Source organism: Macrotis lagotis, chromosome X (assembly GCF_037893015.1).
Source record: "Macrotis lagotis isolate mMagLag1 chromosome X, bilby.v1.9.chrom.fasta, whole genome shotgun sequence".
Lineage (NCBI taxonomy): Eukaryota > Metazoa > Chordata > Mammalia > Peramelemorphia > Peramelidae > Macrotis > Macrotis lagotis.
The window spans coordinates 550,875,963-550,894,242 of record NC_133666.1 but is presented as its reverse complement, the minus strand read 5'-3'; the positions used below and the strand labels follow the sequence as shown (position 1 = coordinate 550,894,242).

Sequence of the window (18,280 nt, the reverse complement as noted above, 5' to 3'; positions counted from 1 at the left end):
CAAATTAGCTTTAAAGGACATATGAAGAAATATGCTATCTATATTTATAAAAAGAACTGATAAATAAAAATATGTATAGAATATTTTCATATATATGTACATATATCCACATGTAAATACACATTCATACATACAAACTTATTTGTGTCTAATGATAGCCATCTTTGGGGAGATAGGAGAGAAAATAAGAGAAATTCATATGACAATTTCATTGTATATTTCACATATAATCATCTTTTTTAGTATACTATGCTATGTAAATGCCTGTTTTATTCTATATATTAAAATAATTTTTTTAAAAGGAAAAATATTTGGGAGTTGGACTAAATAGTTTCCAAAGTCCCTCCTAGCTCTAAATCTATGTTCCTATAATGCAAAAAAAAAATTAGAGTATGAAGGACTCTGAAAAGAGATCAAATCCAGCTCCCTCATTTTACAAATCAGAAAATTGAGGCACTAAAAGAAGTAGTAAGTAAAAGAAGTAGTAACTTTCTCAGGATCACAGAGATACCAAGTGTCTGGGGGAAGGAAGTCTTAAACCCAAGTATTCCTGACTTTGGATCAATATAATAGTTAAATTTAATTTATTGTTAAATAAACCTGAAAATAATATCCTCTAAAGGTAGAATCCCTGCAGTTTTAAGATAACCATGCTTGTTTTTAAAATTAGCAGTTTATTCTTAGAATATATATATATATATATATATATATATATTAAAATTAGCAGTTTATTCTTAGAAAAGATATAAAGTTTCTATCTGAACTATTTTTTTTTTCTTTTTTGGTGGATAAATTTTGAACAACTGCCAAGTGGAGTTGGGTTAATTATCTGGATAATTAAGACTAGGGAGCTCCTTTCAGATTGAATTACCCTGATTGACTGCTTTTAAAGAAGGAATTGAGTTCCTTTCCTTTCTTGTCTCTGCCTGCATAGACAAAACCAAAGCCCCTTTTCCTTGGAATCATATGTGGCTATTACACTGTTCCCCTAAATAGCTACAGAGCTGACCTAGATGGACTGATTCCTTTGACCCTGGGGAAAGAATGAACACATATTGCAACAAGAGGAAACTCTGAATCAACAAATGGTGTAATCCCATTTGGGAAGATATTCTAAACTATTGGCATTTTCAACTCTTATAATCCCTGAACTGTCACAACTAAAAACTGTCACAAATAAAATCCTGGATTGGAAAAAAGTTTAACTTCTTTTTTGAATGAACTTTTACTTCGATCAGGATTCTATATTTGGTTTTTGCAAGGCAAATGGGGTTAAGGGGCTTGCCCAAGATCACACAGCTAGGTAATTAAGTGTCTGAGACTGGATTTGAACCCAGGTACTCCTGACCAGGGCCGGTGCTTTATCCACTGTGCCACCTAGCCGCCCCAGGTCAGGATTTTTTTTTAAAAAGAATAGAAGAAAAATTAATTCTTTTTTTCCTGCAACCTTTCTTTAATATAATGATTAATAAATGACACTTTTTGAATGTCTTACAAAATGTCTTCCTCCCCCAAATCCAATTACTATTCACTATTAAATATAAAATTGGAAATGGAAATATAGTCAAATGTGGATAAATGATTCAGGAAACAATGGGCATAGTTTTATCTTTGGTACTTCTATAGCATTATTGTTCACCTGAACAGTGGAATAACAACTAGAAATACTGGAGATAATAAGAAATGTAAGAGGAAAGAGGACTGGGTTTGAATCCCAGCTTTGACACTTAGTAGCTATGGTCATGTCCCTAAACATTTCAGTATATGTTTTCTCAATTATAAAATCAACATAATATTAACCAGAGTTAGAATTTTTATGGAAAATGTTATGTTCTAAAATAAGAAATATGCCCTCAAATAAGGAAAAACCTCTTAAGTGGAATGGGTTCCTCCAATTTGATTGTGAATCTTTGAGGGTAGGGACCATCTCTTATCTCTTCTATCTCCAGAGCTTAGTGGCATGTGTTTCATAAATATTCATAGAATGAATGAAGAATGGGTTGCTTCAAGAGGTGTGATGGTCTCCCCTCATTGAGGTCTTCAAAGGATGGATCATGACATTTAGGGCATCTTAGAAAGATATGGGTAAGACAAGATAGTTTCAGGGGTCCCTTTCAAGGCTGAGGTTTTGTAATACTGTCTATAAAGCACTTTATAAATATTTGAGATTTATACTTAAGGGGAAAAGGCATTATTTTATTAATGCTGTCCTATAAATTTAATTCTAGACAAATGCAATAAACAAGACTTGCAACTTCTTTCATATAGTTAAATGGATTCTGATACAGATAATGAAAAGGGCATTTGAAAGGACTCCAACTTGGAAATGAGTTCCGACTAGGAGAAAAAGATTAGAATTCAATATAAATTATCAAAGTGATCAGAATCTTGTTACAGATGAGTGCAGGGCTGTGGAATTTTAATTTGTTAAGGAGACAACAAGCAAACAAGTGGAAACATGAGAAGACACATACAAAGATTTAGAGTTCACAGATTTTAATATGAGTCAGTCACCAGAAAACTAGTCATAATAATGAGACATATGAATCTAAATAAAGCATAGGATATTCTCATTCTATCTAAATCCTCATAGGCTCTTCTCAACATAGTAAAGGGAAAATATTATTATAACAAATTTTAAGGAATTGTTAAAATTCTTTTGTTGTATGGAAATTTTAGTGCGCTGAAATACTTCTGAAAATAGGTGACCATCTGATGATTCATGTCAATCTTTTCATTACACAGAGGTTTTTGTTCTAATGGGATGTGATAAGTACTCTCACTTTTCTGCAATTTTAGAAATGCATGAAACAACTGAAAGGGGTTTAGACTTTTAAAAAAATAGACAATATCTAATATCTTTTGTTCAAAGTTTAAAGTTCCACTGATGTAATTGAAAACCAGGGAGTTGCAGAATAAAGTGTGCTAGACAATGTGCCATGAGGTTTGAGTTTGGGAGCTGTCACTACAACTAGTTTACTCATTTTATGATATATTCTAGAGAAATTCATTTTATCTCAATAAGCCTCAGCATGCTCTTCTATAAAGTGAATGAATTAAGATATTTAAAGTCTCATCCAGTTCTAACATTGCATAATTCCACAGTAAAGTCTGTTAGGAGGCATACATTACTTCACTTAAATATAAATTCTTTTTATAACCAAGTAAAGAATGAATGGGACCACCTTCTCCAGAATCATCAAAAACTGAACAGAAAAAGGAGATTCTATCCTTCTCCTATGGACCTCTTATAGTCTATTTATGAGATTCCTGGCTCCAACCTCTCATCATCATTCCCATTTCTCTCATTGCTTCTGGTCAGGGCCCAAGCTGTGTGACCCTCTCTTTCTTACCAATCTCATTTATGTTTGCTCTTTATTTCCAACACACGCTACCTTAGGACCTCACAAACTTGACTGTGGTCATTCTGCCAAACCACATGTAGCATGATGCCAGACATACTTGAAAAAAAGTCTTTATAGGATTTTGTTGCTTACATGCTTCCTTTGGTTATATTCTTATCTTTTGAATAATGAACTGATCTTGGGGTGGCTAGGTGGAGCAGTGGATAAAGCACCAGCCCTGGAGTCAGGAGTACCTGGGTTCAAATCCGGTCTCAGACACTTAAATAATTACCTAGCTGTGTGACCTTGGGCAAGCCACTTAACCCCAATTGCCTTGCAAAAACCTAAAAAAAATAATAAACTGATTTTGACACGTGGTTTTTAATATTCTGCATCTCAAATTATGCTACTTATGCAGATTTATAGCTATGACTATGATCTCCTGGACACACCATGTATAAGTAGACTATTTGCTAAACAATGTCAATCAGTCAGATAGTCAATAAATATTTATTAAGCACCTACTCTCTTACAGACTTTGTGTTAAGAACTGAACCTAGAAAGAAAGGGGAAAAAAAGCTCAAGTAGCTCATAATCTATTGTTGCAGACAAATAAAAATAAGCTATATACAGGTTAGTATAAAATAATCAAAATAGGAAAGATACTAGAATTAAAAGGAGTTGGGAAAGGTTTCCTGAGGGAAATAGGATCTTAGCTGAGATTTGAAGGAAGCCCTGGGAAGCCAGGCGGAGAGCATCCCCATGAAAGGGGGTCAGCAAGTGAAAATACCTAGAGTTGAAAAAGGAATGTCTTGTGTGAGGAATAGAAAAGATATCAATGCTATTGAACCATAAAATACATGCTGGGATATGCAGTGTAAGAGGATTGGAAGGGGGGAGGAGGCGCAAGTCATGAAGATGTGGTTTTGAAAACCAGAGGATTTTACATTTTATTGGAGCATATTATTTTATATATACTTTCTATCATGGACTAGAAATTGGGAAACCAGGTGTCAAGGATTGTTTTTTCCCATCAAACTGATTACTTCGATCATATTGAATTGGATCATTTCAGAAAGTGAGAAAGGGTTATTTATGGTATGAAATTCAAGTGATGACACATTTCCTTGAATTCAGGGGAAATCCTCAAATTCCTAACAATCAAGAGCAGTAAAAGGCTGAAGTCTATGATCTATAAAGAAAAAGGAAAGATGAAAGAATTCAGCTTATTTAACCTCTAGATGGAACAGACTGAAGGATAGTCTAATAATGGTTTTAAATTTGATGGGGGTATTCTATAAATGTCAAATATTTGAGAATAAGAACAAGGAAAGTGGGATTAAGCTACAGCAACAAGAATTTAGGTTTTATAAAAAGAAATATTTCCAGAGGGAGGTGGCTGATCATAGGACTGTATGACACTGAAAGACAGGGAAGTCTATTACTTACAGGATTTTTAAAATAGGATCAATTTATGTTTAGAATAGAAACCTGAAAGGAAAGAAATGACTAAGAGAATAAGGTGACCTTGCCTGGTCCTACTGAGGCCTATGATTCCATGTTACAGAGTCTATTTTAATGGGGAAGAATTTGTTGGAAAAAAAATCTAAAGATGTCATTAAAAGTGAAAGAGAAACTAGCTACACATTATTCTTTAATATAAAAAAGACTGAAAACATCTCTGTCCAACAGTTAGAAAAATGGCTATATAAATTAAAGTATATTAATCAGGCAGTATGCTATAGTGGTTAGATTTTGGGTTTTAGATTCAGAAAGCCCTGAGTTCAAGCTTTGCCCCTAATACATAGTAGCAGTGTGACTTCATTCTTCATGCTCCAGAGAATTCTCAAAGACTTTAAGTAACAGAGAAGTATCAGTAGTAGATGAAAATTTCCTACCTGGAATTCTATCTGTTGATGAAAGCATAAGTTGAAAAAGATGTACCAATAACATACAAACAGATGTATGTTTTGTATATGGTACGATAAAAACAACAAAAATGAAGAATGCAACATAATATGGTGAGACAAAGTGATCTAAAGCAAAATCAGCAGTCTAGGACAAACAACGCATATTTACTATCTATCTATAATTTAGTAATGAAATCTCAGAGAGATTTTTTAATCCCAGAGATATTAAATGACTTTCCCCATGTACATATGTCTAGTGTCAGCTAATGTCATAATATTCAAATTGAGGTCTTCTGTCTCTAAATTCAGAACTAGCCACTGGGTCAAGCAACATCTTGTTGTGTTAGGTTTTAACCTTGATTCTTCTCATTAGATATACCTAACAACCAGTTGCCAAATCTTCTTGTTTCTAATTCTACAATATCTCTCATATCCGTGCCCTGGTCTCCCCTACAAAATGACCACTCAAATTCAAATTCTCATCACCTTTCACCTAGATTACTGCAACAATTTCCTATTTGGCCTCTACCTCAAAAATCTCTTTGTTCCAACCTACGCTATACATAAGCAAAAATGTGATTTTTCCCTTAAAGTTCCATTCTCATTGTACATATATCTCTCCCAACCCTAAATCCCTAATCATAAACTACAGTGACTCTCTATAATTCATAGGAATAGCTGGACGCAAAGATCTATATATTGTTCTTTACACATGATGCTTCTCTATAGTTGTCCCTCATACTTGGAATCCATTCTCTTATTACTACCATCTTTTAGAATCCCTATTTTTCTTCAAAACTCAGCTCATGTGCCACTTTCTATAAATAGCCTTTCTTGATCCCCCTAGAGGTCTTTCATCTTCAAATGACCTTTAATGTAATATATACACATATTCATATATATATATATATATATAAACACATACATCCTGTGTATAAACACATATATAGATGTATGCAAACACCTGTATGTCTTCCTTGCTAGAATTATACTCTTGGAGAACATGGATTGCATAGCTTTAAAAATTAGGAAACTGAGATTCAGAATTATTCAGTGAAGCTCACAAGTATAGTAAGAATAAGAACTAGATTTTTTTTTTGAGAGTAGGTATCCCATTATTCTTTAGCCTCAATCCTATCACAGATTGGAATGGGTGTTATAACCCTTCCTGTTTCAAACCTGAGCCATGCACACTATAACCATGCAGCCTATTGATCCCCATCTTCCTGTGTTTCACAATAATAGTGCAAAACACCTGTTGAGTTTTAGTTCTGCTATAACTCAGGAAGTAATTTACCAGTCTCATTCCTCCTAGCAGTAGGTTATACCTTATTCACAGGTAGAATCTGAACCCAGATCTGCTTACTTCAAAACCAATCCTCTATCCACTACATTACTTGTATAAAGGTAGAAAATGCTGTTGGATATGTTTTGGTTGCTACTCAGCCCAGAAAAACCTGACTTAGTTTAAAAAATACTTCCCTATGCAAACATTAGGAGCATGCCTGTGGAAGCAAAATAGACCTCCCAATAGAATTCAGTGTCCAACTCCTACAAGGCAAATACTGAGATTTCCCCCTCCTATTGATTCCTTATCTCCAGGCTTTATGTTGTGAAGCCTTTGGATTTTGCTAGTCCTAGGGACACACATCACTTTCAAAAGGAAATATGCCATCTGTCCAAAAGCTCACACTGACTGATGAGGTGCTCCCGGGAGAAGTGCTAGTAAGGTTTGTCCAGCCTGCCCCTCTCTTATGTTCAGGAGGGAGAGTCAGATTTGCTTTGTGAAAGGAAAATCATGCCTGTTCCTGGTTGAAATCTCTTAGTGCATTATTGAACTGATAGATGAGGACAAAACATGAGGAGACCTAATTTATCTAGGGCTCAAGAAAGCCAAGCCATTGATGGATTTACAAAATGGGATTGCAAAGCATTCAGAGAGAAAAATGGCTGTAATGGATTAAAAATTGATTTGGGGATAGGGGAACAGAGAATGTCTGTGGGAGGAAATCATTCTGATTAAATGAAGGCAGTGGGGTTTGGAACACCGGTAATGACTGGCTGCAATAGGAGATGATCTCTTAAGCAATGGGAAATAGTGCCCTGTGATCCTCCAATGTGATGTATTAGCTCATATGAGAACATGAGAGTAGCAGGAAGACTGCCTTCCAGTGATGGTCCTTTAGTTTCCTGAACTGAAGAGAGTAAAGAAAAGAGAAGGGAGAGATTTAGAAGTAAAAGGGATCATTGAGGCTATCATGTTTAACCCCTTACTTTATCAAAAAGGAAAATAGGACTCACAGTTTATAATTTACCAGGTAAATTTTCTAAGGCAGGATTTGAATGTAGGTCTTCCAGACCATTCCAGTGCTCTCTCCACTACATCACCAAGCTAACAATACTGACACTAGGTTTTGTCTCCTCTTTTAGTTAAATTCTATAGGAATGTGAGAGAAAATATAAGACTTTTTACAACTCGAAAAGAGTAAGATATAGCATAGAAATCATTTGTTATAGAATTTGAGGACTTCCGAAAGGAACATAGAGTCAAAGAAGCTGTATCCCAGTCCTACTCTCTTTGTAAGCATGAGACCTTGGAAGTAGTATGTGTGAATAGGTATATGTTTATACATGTGCATATGTCTATTTATGTACAGATATCATATATATCCTATCTACATATGTGTATCATAATATATACTATATTTTGATACACACATACACATATATATATATAAAAGAAAACACAATTCAATAGAAGAATACTGTATTCTTTTTTTTTACTGAGTTTCTCTTCCAGCTCAAAATTTATGATCTTATGGTGCTTAGTTATCTCAGGTACCCTAAAAATTCAGCCCAATCACTTAGGGTAGCTAGGTCACCAAATAAAGAAAATGTTGAACCCAGAAACAGGAAGAACAGAGTTGAACCTTTATTCAAATATTTACTTAGCTGTGTGACAAAACACCTCACTTCTCTCAGGTTCAGTTCTTCACAATAAAATGAAGGTACTAAAGGCACCTACCTCCTTGAGCTCTTATGGGGATCAATTAAGTAACATATTTAAAGAACTTTGTAAAGTTATTATTAAATCACCTATATGCATTTAAGCATTGCATGAAATTAATTGATGTTCCACATCTCAGTTTCCTCACCTTTAAAATGGGCAGGAAAATAATGCTTACATAAGAAGGCTGGACTAATGAAAAAGCTTCATAATTTTAAGAGTTCTATAGAGATGCAAAGCCAAGATGGCAGAGAAAGAGTAGGGGCTCTGCAAAGCTCCCCCAAACAACTTCAAGTACCTTTATAAAATGGCTCTAAATAAATCTAGAGTGGCAAAACTCACAAAAGACTGAGTGAAACAATTTTCCAGTCCAAAGCAACTCCCTGCACCAGGGAGTAGAGTACTAATCAGTTCAAGCTGGTCAGAGAGGTCTGGCTCCAGTACTCCAGGAACAGACAGCAGGAAGACTGGGTCAGTGGTAATAGGGTTGTTTTCCAGACCCTTCAAGCCCAGAGATTGTCAAGGACAACTTGGGTGCTCAGCAGGAAAGGTCTGGATTGAGAGTAGAGCACAGTCCAGCTCAAGTTTCAGTGCAGACAAAACCAGGAGCAGGTCTTTGGAGTCAGAATCAGCAGTGGTAGCTGTTTCTGGCATTCTCAGTCCACAGACATTAAGTGAGTTGGAAGGAGATTACAGGGGTCTCTTTGCTGTCATTGAGGCAATACTCTGTTCATTTGCCCATACTCAGTCTTGGGTTCCAATCCCAGAAAAAAGGAGCAGAAACACAACAGATCTTACTGCCCACAGGGGAGTTGAGGGGTCTCAATTGCCCTTCCAGCTCCAGGACAGAAGGGAGTTATCCATAGACCAGAGTCCAGATCATGAGAGTAATAAATATCTCTCCTTAGGTCAAAAGATGTTGGAAGAATTAAAAACTGGCAGGTTCACAGAAGTATCTCTGAAAACAGCTACAAAAAATTTCAAAAGCTTAGGACAGTATACTTTCCAACCTGGAAGCAGAGCTCCACCTTAACAAAGAGTTAAAATCAAGTCATAGGTTGGGAAATGAGCAAACAACAGAAGAAAAAAAACTGACCATGGACAGATACTCTGGATATAAGGAAGATCAAAAAGCACATTCAGAAGATAACAAAGTTAGCACTTCTTCAATAAAAGAAAGATCAAAGATCTACATCCAAGAAAATACGAATTGATCTCAGACCACAGAAGAGTTCAAAAAGAATTTTGAAAATCATATAATGGAGGTAGAGGAAAAATTGGGAAGAGAAATAAAAGTGATGCAGGAAAATCATGAAAATCAAGTCAGTGGACACCAAAATTATGGAAGAAAATGACATCTTAAAAATCAGACTGGCCCAAATGAGAATACAGGTCCAAAAAGTCAATGAAGAAAAGAATACTTTCAAAAGTAGAATTGGCTAAATGGAAAAGGAGACATAAAAGTTCACCGAAAAAAATAGTTTCTTAAGATATAGAAAGAGCAAAGAGAAACTGAAGACAATGATAAATCAAGAAACAACAAAACAAAATCAAAAGAAAATATGAAATAACTTATTGGATGAACAACTGACCTGGAAAATAGATCCTGGAAAGATAATTTTAAAATTATTGGACTACTTGAAAGCCAGAATCAAAAAAGAATCTAGACATAATCTTTTAAGAAATTATCAAGGAACACTGCCCTGATATTCTAGAAGCAGAGGGTAAGACATAAATTAAAAGAATCTGCTGATTTCTTCCTGAAAGAAATTCCAAAATGAAAATTTCCAGGAATGCTAGGGTCAAATTTCAGGCCTCCCAGGTCAAGGAGAAAATATTGCAAGCAGCCAGAAAGAAACAATTCAAGCATCCTTGAACCACAGTCATAAAAAACCACAAGATTTAGCATCTTCTACATTAAGAAAGTATAACGTTTGGAATATGATATCCCAGAAGTCAAAAGAACTTAAATTACAACCATGAATCATCTACCCAGCAAATATGAATCTACTGCTTCAGAGGAAAAGATGTACATTCAATAAAATATGAAATTTTCAAACTTCTCTGATGAAAAAAATCAGAGTTGAACAGAAAATTTGATCTTCAAATATATGACTCAAGTGAAGCACAAAAGTTGAATACCCAAAAGTGGAAAGGCAAATTATAAAGGACTTACTGATATTGAACTGCTTATATTCCTGTATAGGAAGATAGTGATAACTCATGAACTTTTTCTTTTATTAGGGCAGTTAGAAGAGGGAAGAGAGAGAGAGAGAGAGGGATAGGGAGAGGGAGAGGGAGGGAGAGGGGGAGGAGAGAGAGAAGGCACAGGTGGAAGTTGAATATGAAAGGAAAATATATTAAAAAGATGCAGTTAACAGGGAGAGAGAGAAATGTACTAAGATAAAGGGAAAGAAGGAGTTTTAGGGGTTAAGATATTTTTCAGTAGAGTAAGAGAGGTGAGAGAAGAGGGAGAGTGAGTGAGCCTTACTTTCATCAAAACTGGCTCAGAGAGGGAATAACATACATACACACTTAATTGGGTATAGAAATCTATCTTATCCCTGAGGAAAGTAGGAGGGGAAGGGGATAGGAGAAAGGGGAGAGAGGTAATAGAAGGAAGGCTGGATTGAGAGAGGTGGTAATCAAATACAAAATATTTTTGAGGAGGGACAGGATGAAAGGAGAGGGAGAATGGAATAAATGGAGGTAGGGGAATAGGATGGAGGCAAATGCAATTATCAGTAGTAACTATGGGGAAAATATTGAAGCATGGTTTCTCTGATAAAGACCTAACTTCTCAAACATGGAGAACTGAGTCAAATCTGTTAAAAAAAAGAGCCATTCCTCCAATTAATAAGTGATCCTAAGATAGTAATAGTTTTCAAATGAGGTTATCAGTGCTATCTAAGGTCATATTTTTTAAAAATGTCCTAACTCACTCTTGATTGAAGAACCATAAGTTAGAGGTACTGTCTTACACCTATTGGATTGGATAATAGGGTAGAAGGAGAAAATGACAAATGTTGGAGGGGATGTAGGGAAAATGAGATATTATTGCACTGTTGGAGTAACTGTGATATTGTTAACACTTTTGTAGAGCAATCTGGGCTATAAAAATCATGCCTATCCTTTGACCTAGCAATGAGACGATTGGGTCTATATTTCAGATGAGATGAAAAACAGAAAGGAAAAGCACTTTATAGGGAGTGGCTGAAAAAACAGTGGTATATGATTATGATGATTAATATTCTACTATAAGAAATGATGAAAAGGATGCTCTTAGAAAAACCTGCAAAGATGTACATGAGCAGATGCAATGGGAAATATACTATATACAAAGTAAAAGCAATATTGCAGGATGACCAGCTGGTTTTTTCAGCAATGCAGTGACTTAAGACCACTCTGAAGTTCTCATGGTAAAGAGTGCTATCCATCCCCAAAGACAGAATTGATGGTGCCTGAATATAGATTGAAGCAGATTTTTTTAAAACTTTATTTTACTCAAGGTTTCTCTCTTTTTTTGGAGGGGGGGGACTATGTTTACTTTCCCAACATGGTAATGTTTTACATGATTACACATTTTTACCCTATATCAAAAGACTTGCTTTCTCAATAAGGGAGAGTGAGATAGGAAGAAGGGAGAGAATTTAGAACTTAAAGTTTAAAAATTTAATGTTAAAATTTGTTTTCATATGTAACAGGGAAAAAAATCAAATGAAATCAAATCAAAGTTTTATAAAAGACATCAACATTTAGAATCAATTCTACTGTTTTTTTGTTTCAACTTTTCTTCCAAACCAGTTTCAGAGTTTTTTTGGACCTTGGATATTTCTGAAATCCTGGGAGTCATTTGTAGTCTGGAATAAAATTTTAAATGGTCAATTAGAACATTCAATCAATCTAAAGGTATTTGTTAAATGTCTACAATGCGCCAGATACTATCTTGAGCACTGGACAAATAAAGACAAAATTAAACAGTCTCTGACCACATTTTATAATTTTTCAGGAGAGAGACAATGAGACAACCTGTATGCATATGATTATTTACAGAACAAATACAAAATTATATGCAAGATAAGCTCATGGGGTGGGCTGAGGAATGCACTGGAAGATGGTCAGAAAGTCATTTAAGTTGAAGATTACCCTGAAAGAAGCTTTGAAGGAAACTAGTGGTTCTAAGAACCAAAAGTGAAAATGTAGTATATTTGAAGCACGGGAGACACCTATACAAACTAATGAAGATAGAAAATGGGATGTCATGAGAATATTGCCTTTAAATTGGGTTGATAAATTAAGAGACTCACATGAAAAGACTGAGATGGTAGGTTGAAGCAAGATTATAAAAGAGTTTAAATGCCCCAAAGAGATTTAGATTTGATCCTAGAATGAGAGAGCCAATGGTGAGTGCCTGGTCAGTGAAGCTCCCTATTTGATAAAAATTGTTGGGAAAATTGGAAAATACTATGGCAAAAACTAGGCACAGATCCACACTGCACATGCTATACCAAAGTAAGATCAAAATGGGTACAGAATTTAGGCATAAATAATGCCATCATAGATAAATTAAATGACCAAGAAATTATCTATCAGATTTATGGAAAGGGGATAATTTATGACCAAACAAGAATTAGAGCACATTATAAACTGCAAAATGAATGATTTTGACTATATTAAATTAAAAAGTTTCTGCACTAATAAAATCAATGCTACCAAAGTTAAAAGGAAAGCAGAAAGCTGGGAAACAATCTTTTCAGCTAGGAGTTCTGATAAAGATCTCATTTCTAAACTAGAGAATTTCATCAAATTTATAAGGTCACGAGTCATTCTCCATTCTTTGTAAGGAGATCGGGGTCATCCCTAATTGATAAATGGTCACAGGATAACAGACAGTTTTCAAATGAAGAAATTAAAGCTATATATAATCATATGAAAAATGCTCCAAATCATTATTGATTAGAGAGATGCAAATTGAAATAACAATAAGGTATTGTCTCACACCTGTCAGATTGGCCAAGATGAGAAAAAGGGAAAATGATCAATGTTGGAGAGGTTTTGGGAGGATTGGGACATTGATGCATTACTGATGGAGTTGTGAACAGATCCAACCTTTCTGGAGAGCAATATGGAACTATGCCCAGAGAGCAATAAAACTTTTCAAACCCTTTGACCCAGCAATTACAATTCTAGGTCTATATTCAGAAGAAATTATAAAAAGAGAAAAGTCCTACGTGTTCCAAAATATTCATAGCACTTCTTTTTATAGTGGTAAAGAATTGAAAATTGAGGGGATACTCAATTTGGGGAATGGCTAAACAAGTTATGGTACATAAATACTATGGAATACTATTGTTCTATAAGAAATCATAAATGTTCGGACTCTAGAGAAGTGTGGAATGACTTATGGCATCTGATGCTGAGTGAGGGAGTAGAACCAAGAGAACAATTTATACATAACCAACAACATTGTGAAATAAACAAATTGATGGAAGCAGCTGCTCTCAATAGTTCAGAGAGCTAGGATAACTGTATTTGACTGGCTATGGACTATATTATCCCCATCCAGAGGAAGAAAAACAAAACAAAACACACAAAAAGAAACCAACCCTACCTATACTGATGAACACTCTATAAAAATTATCTCCTATGTATCTCTTTCCTTTAACCCTAATTCTTCATAACAAAAATTACTGATTTGTAACCATGTTTATCAAAATATGTATGTACAATGCTAACCTGACTGTTTACTGCTGAGGGGAGGAGGGGAGGAAGGGAGGGTGGAAGGAAATTTTGTAATTTAAAAATATATATGTGCATTTGGATGAAGAAAATACACACACAGGCAAAAAATAGAGTGTGTCTCTGTGAATGGAGAAAAGGGAAGAAAGGCAAAAAAATGAAGACATCCAATTGAGAAGACCTGGAAACTGATTGGATATGCACAATAAGAGAAAAAGATGTAAAGCATGATTTTGAAGTTGAGAACAAGGATGACTTAAATGATAGGGGAACCCTCATCATAAATTTTTAAAAAATTACAAAACGGTTATTCTGGGGAAAAGATCATGAGTTCTTTGATGTTTGAGATGTCTCTGAGATATTCGATATATATATATATATATATATATATAGTGCTATTAAAATATTATTTTTTTATCCTCACAATAAAAGAGATAATATCAATATCTCATATTACACATGAGCGAACCAAAGCAAACAGAAGGTAAGTGATTACCAGGGTCACAAAGCTAGTAAGTGTCCAAGACTTGATATATATATATATATATATATGTATATATATATATATATATATATATATATGTATATATATATATATATACATATATATATATATATATGCATATATATGTGAAATTCAGATGCATAGAGCTAAGAATAATAATTGCTAGCATTGATATAGGGATTTAAGGTTTGCAAGGTAATATCCTCATTTAACAAGTGAGAAAACTGAGGTGGAGACAGTTTAAATGATTTGCCCAGGGTCACAGCTAGTAAGCATTTAAGTAATAATTTGAACTGACTCCAAGTCTGATTTTCTAACTAATATGCCACCTAGTTGTCTCATTTGATGGTAACTGTACCTGTGGGGGATGAATGAAGACAGCAAGATAGTGTAGAGAAGGAAGTGGACACAGGAGTGAGTTTAGTGTACATTCAGAAAGAAGCTAAGAAGGAAAGACAGGCAGGCTGTTAAAAGAGAACTAAGATTAAAAAGTGACATGAAAACTCAACAGAATAGTCAACAGTATAAAATGCAACAGAAAGGTTAAGAAAGTTAAGAGAACTGAGATAAGAATATCAGATTCTACAATTAAAAGATCAGTGGTAACTTTGGAAGGGGAAAGGAAGGAAACAGGCATTTTTTTTACATGCCTATAATGTGCCAAACATTTTGCTAAACTTTACAAATATTTTCTCATGTGATCCTCACAACAAACCTTGGAGGAGGTTGCTATTATAATCTATTTATAGAAAACTAGTGCAGACAGAAATTAAATGATTGTCTTATGTCACAAAGGTAGCTTCTAGCTAGTACAAGTGGATAGTTCAAATCAAGTCTTGGACACTTACTAGCTTTGTGACCCTGGTAATCACTTACCTTCTGTTTGCTTTGGTTCGCTCATGTGTAATATGAGATATTGATATTATCTCTTTTATTGTGAGGATAAAACAATAATATTTTAATAGCACTCTAGAAATCTTAAAGTAATATATAAATTCTAATTATTATTAAACAATGTTATGCTTAAAAGAAACTTATTTTTATGACTTGAGAACAACCCTCTCAGTAAGTTCTTCTACTCCTAAGATTCTTTTTTGGATTCATAATTTTTTCCAATTACATCTTATGAAAGTTTTTCAACATTCATTCAAATGACAGATTTATAATTACATATATTTCTACCACCCTCCCTTTGCACCCCCCTCCTCTGCAGGGAAGAGTCTGGTAAAAGTTGTATAAATACAATTGTGTTTAACATATTTACATATTAAACATTTTGGGTATGATAAATTAGGACTATGGGAAAGGAAAGAAAACCATGGGATAGTAAGGAAAAACATAAGAGAAATTTTTAATAAATGAACATAGTATCCATTCAGATCCTATGTTTTTTTTTCTTTGTTTCAATGTTTATTATGTGAACAACGTTCATGGTTCTGCTCTCTTCACTGAGCATCAGTTAGTGCAATTCTTTCCAAGGTTTCTTATAGAACAATAGTACTCCATAATATTTATATACCATAGCTTGTTCTGTCATTTTTCAATTGATGGATGTAGCCTCAATTTCCAATTTTTTTGCCACTATAAAAAGATCTACTATAAATAATTTTGAACATGTGGTAATTTTCCCATTTCTTAGTATTTCTTTTGGATATAGGCCTAGTATTGGCATTGTTAGATTAAAGGGTATGATCAGTTCTATTGCTCTTTGAAGCCCTAAGATTTTGATCTTAACAATTCAGTCAAAAGTAAACAAAGTCCCCTGAAAGGCAAAGGCCAGTTTTCCAAGTGTAGCCCATCATTTTCTCTTAGAATATGAGCCCTTTGAGAATAAAGACCATGTTTATACCTTTCTTTGCAGCTTTTGTGCTTTGCAAAATGAACATTGTATATGTTTAATAAACACTGACTCTCATATTTCTCATTTGATTCTTTTTTTTCTCTGCATATCTTTAAGATAACTTCTGACCTTGATCTCTAAGTTTCCTTTTGGATAAAAGAGGCTGAAAACATCTAGAAGAAACTTCCATGATCATCTATCTCTCCACAAAAAGGCTATTACAAATGTAAAGTATTTCATTGCTATACACACTTGTTCAAAATAATGCTATATTTACATATTGAGCCTGGTCCCTTCTCATCTCATTTCATTTAGGATCAAATATTTAGGATAACAGAGGTTATCCAGTCTAGCCCCTTCATTTGGCAAATGAGGTAACCAAGGGCCATGGAAATTAAATACCTTCCTCAAAGTCACATAGGATATAAAGAGTTGAGACAGATTTGAATCTAAAGCATAGGATCCTAGAATTTTAAAGTTGTAAGAGGTTACCTGATATAAATCACATCCCAAAAGTAACCCTTAGTGCAATGCACTTATTCGGTTTCTTCTTCGAAATCTCCAAAGGCAAAGAATTCATCTCAACAAAATCATTAGTGTAGTACAATCATTATTGAGTCATGTCTGACTCTTAGTGACTTCAGTTGGAGTTTTCATGGTAGAGACACTGGGGTAGTTTGTTATTTCCTTCTCCATAGGATAGCTACAAATGTTAGCAACGTTTTCCTGATCTTGTGCCTGAAATCACCTCTTCATAATATCTTCCCTATGCTCCTATGTCCCTCCTTTGATGCTAAATCCAGGACTTTTCCCACAACACTATTTAGCATAGCTATCCTAGACAAGCTATGTTTATATAGGCTGTATGAGAATCTGAAAAAATGCATACATTGTGTATTCATTCAGTTTTTGCATAAAATGGAGGTAGAGGGAAAGTCATTCTTAAGCATTTGAAATGCAATATAATAAATCTTAACTTTCAAGCTCTTGATTAAATGACAGAGTTTCGGGAGGACCAGAAGTGACACTCCTAGTCTCACAAGACTCAAAAGCCATTAGCTGCTAAAACCTGATGATTAGTTTTTAAAGGTTCAGTACCTTGACTCACAAAGAGCATTCTGAAAGCTGCTAATTCTGCAGAGTCCAAGGTTGGGCAGAGGGAACGGTCACTGCCTACCAGAGCTCTCAAATAAAACCTAACAGCCACCCCTGCTAAATGATGCATCAGTGACAAGACAAAGAAGCCTGAGAAATATCAACTGTCATAACACGCAAAGAAGGAGGAGATGCCCAAGAGAAATTAATCTAAATTAGCTGCTTTTCCACTCTGAGAGTTGACAAGGGACTACTATTTTAAAAAAAACCAATATGATGGAGAGACAAGGTAATTTTAGATCTCTGCAGAGCTCAGGAATACTTTGCCTTAGCTTCCCACTCTCCAAAATTGAAGTTAATTAAAATGATCATCATGAAAGTAGAAGCAAGGATAGTATGGTATTTACTGGCATTTCAAAGATTTGAGTTTATGAGGTCAATACTTAGGAAGCTCTTTATTTTCTCTTAAGTACTTCACTTGGTGATAGTCTACCTTAATCACAGGCAAATTGTGGTGCCTGGTTTATGGCCCTAGATCCTGATAGGCAGGCTGTACTCTGATGTAGTTAAATGGAAAAGGTTAGGATGCATTTTCATTGAATTATACTTAAAAACATTAGAACTGCCAGTTAAAACAGTTTATCATAAAAATCAACTAGAAGTAGTATAAATGATTTATGTTAATAAGCTCTACAACTAAAACAAGATTTAAAGAAATATAAACACTAAGTATGAATTCTTTCTACAACAATCTAGATAATTATTCTAGCATCTTATTCCCTTTCTTCCTTCCTCTTTTCCTCAGGAAGTTGATTGCATAGTTCTCATAAGAGGGAATTT

General features: G+C 34.6%; 1 protein-coding gene across 1 annotated transcript in view; it reads right to left on the bottom strand.

Moving 5' to 3' along the window:
• The window catches only part of CPQ (carboxypeptidase Q), a 634,822-nt gene that overhangs the window by 224,282 nt on the left and 392,260 nt on the right, over positions 1 to 18,280 (bottom strand). The window lies entirely within an intron of this gene.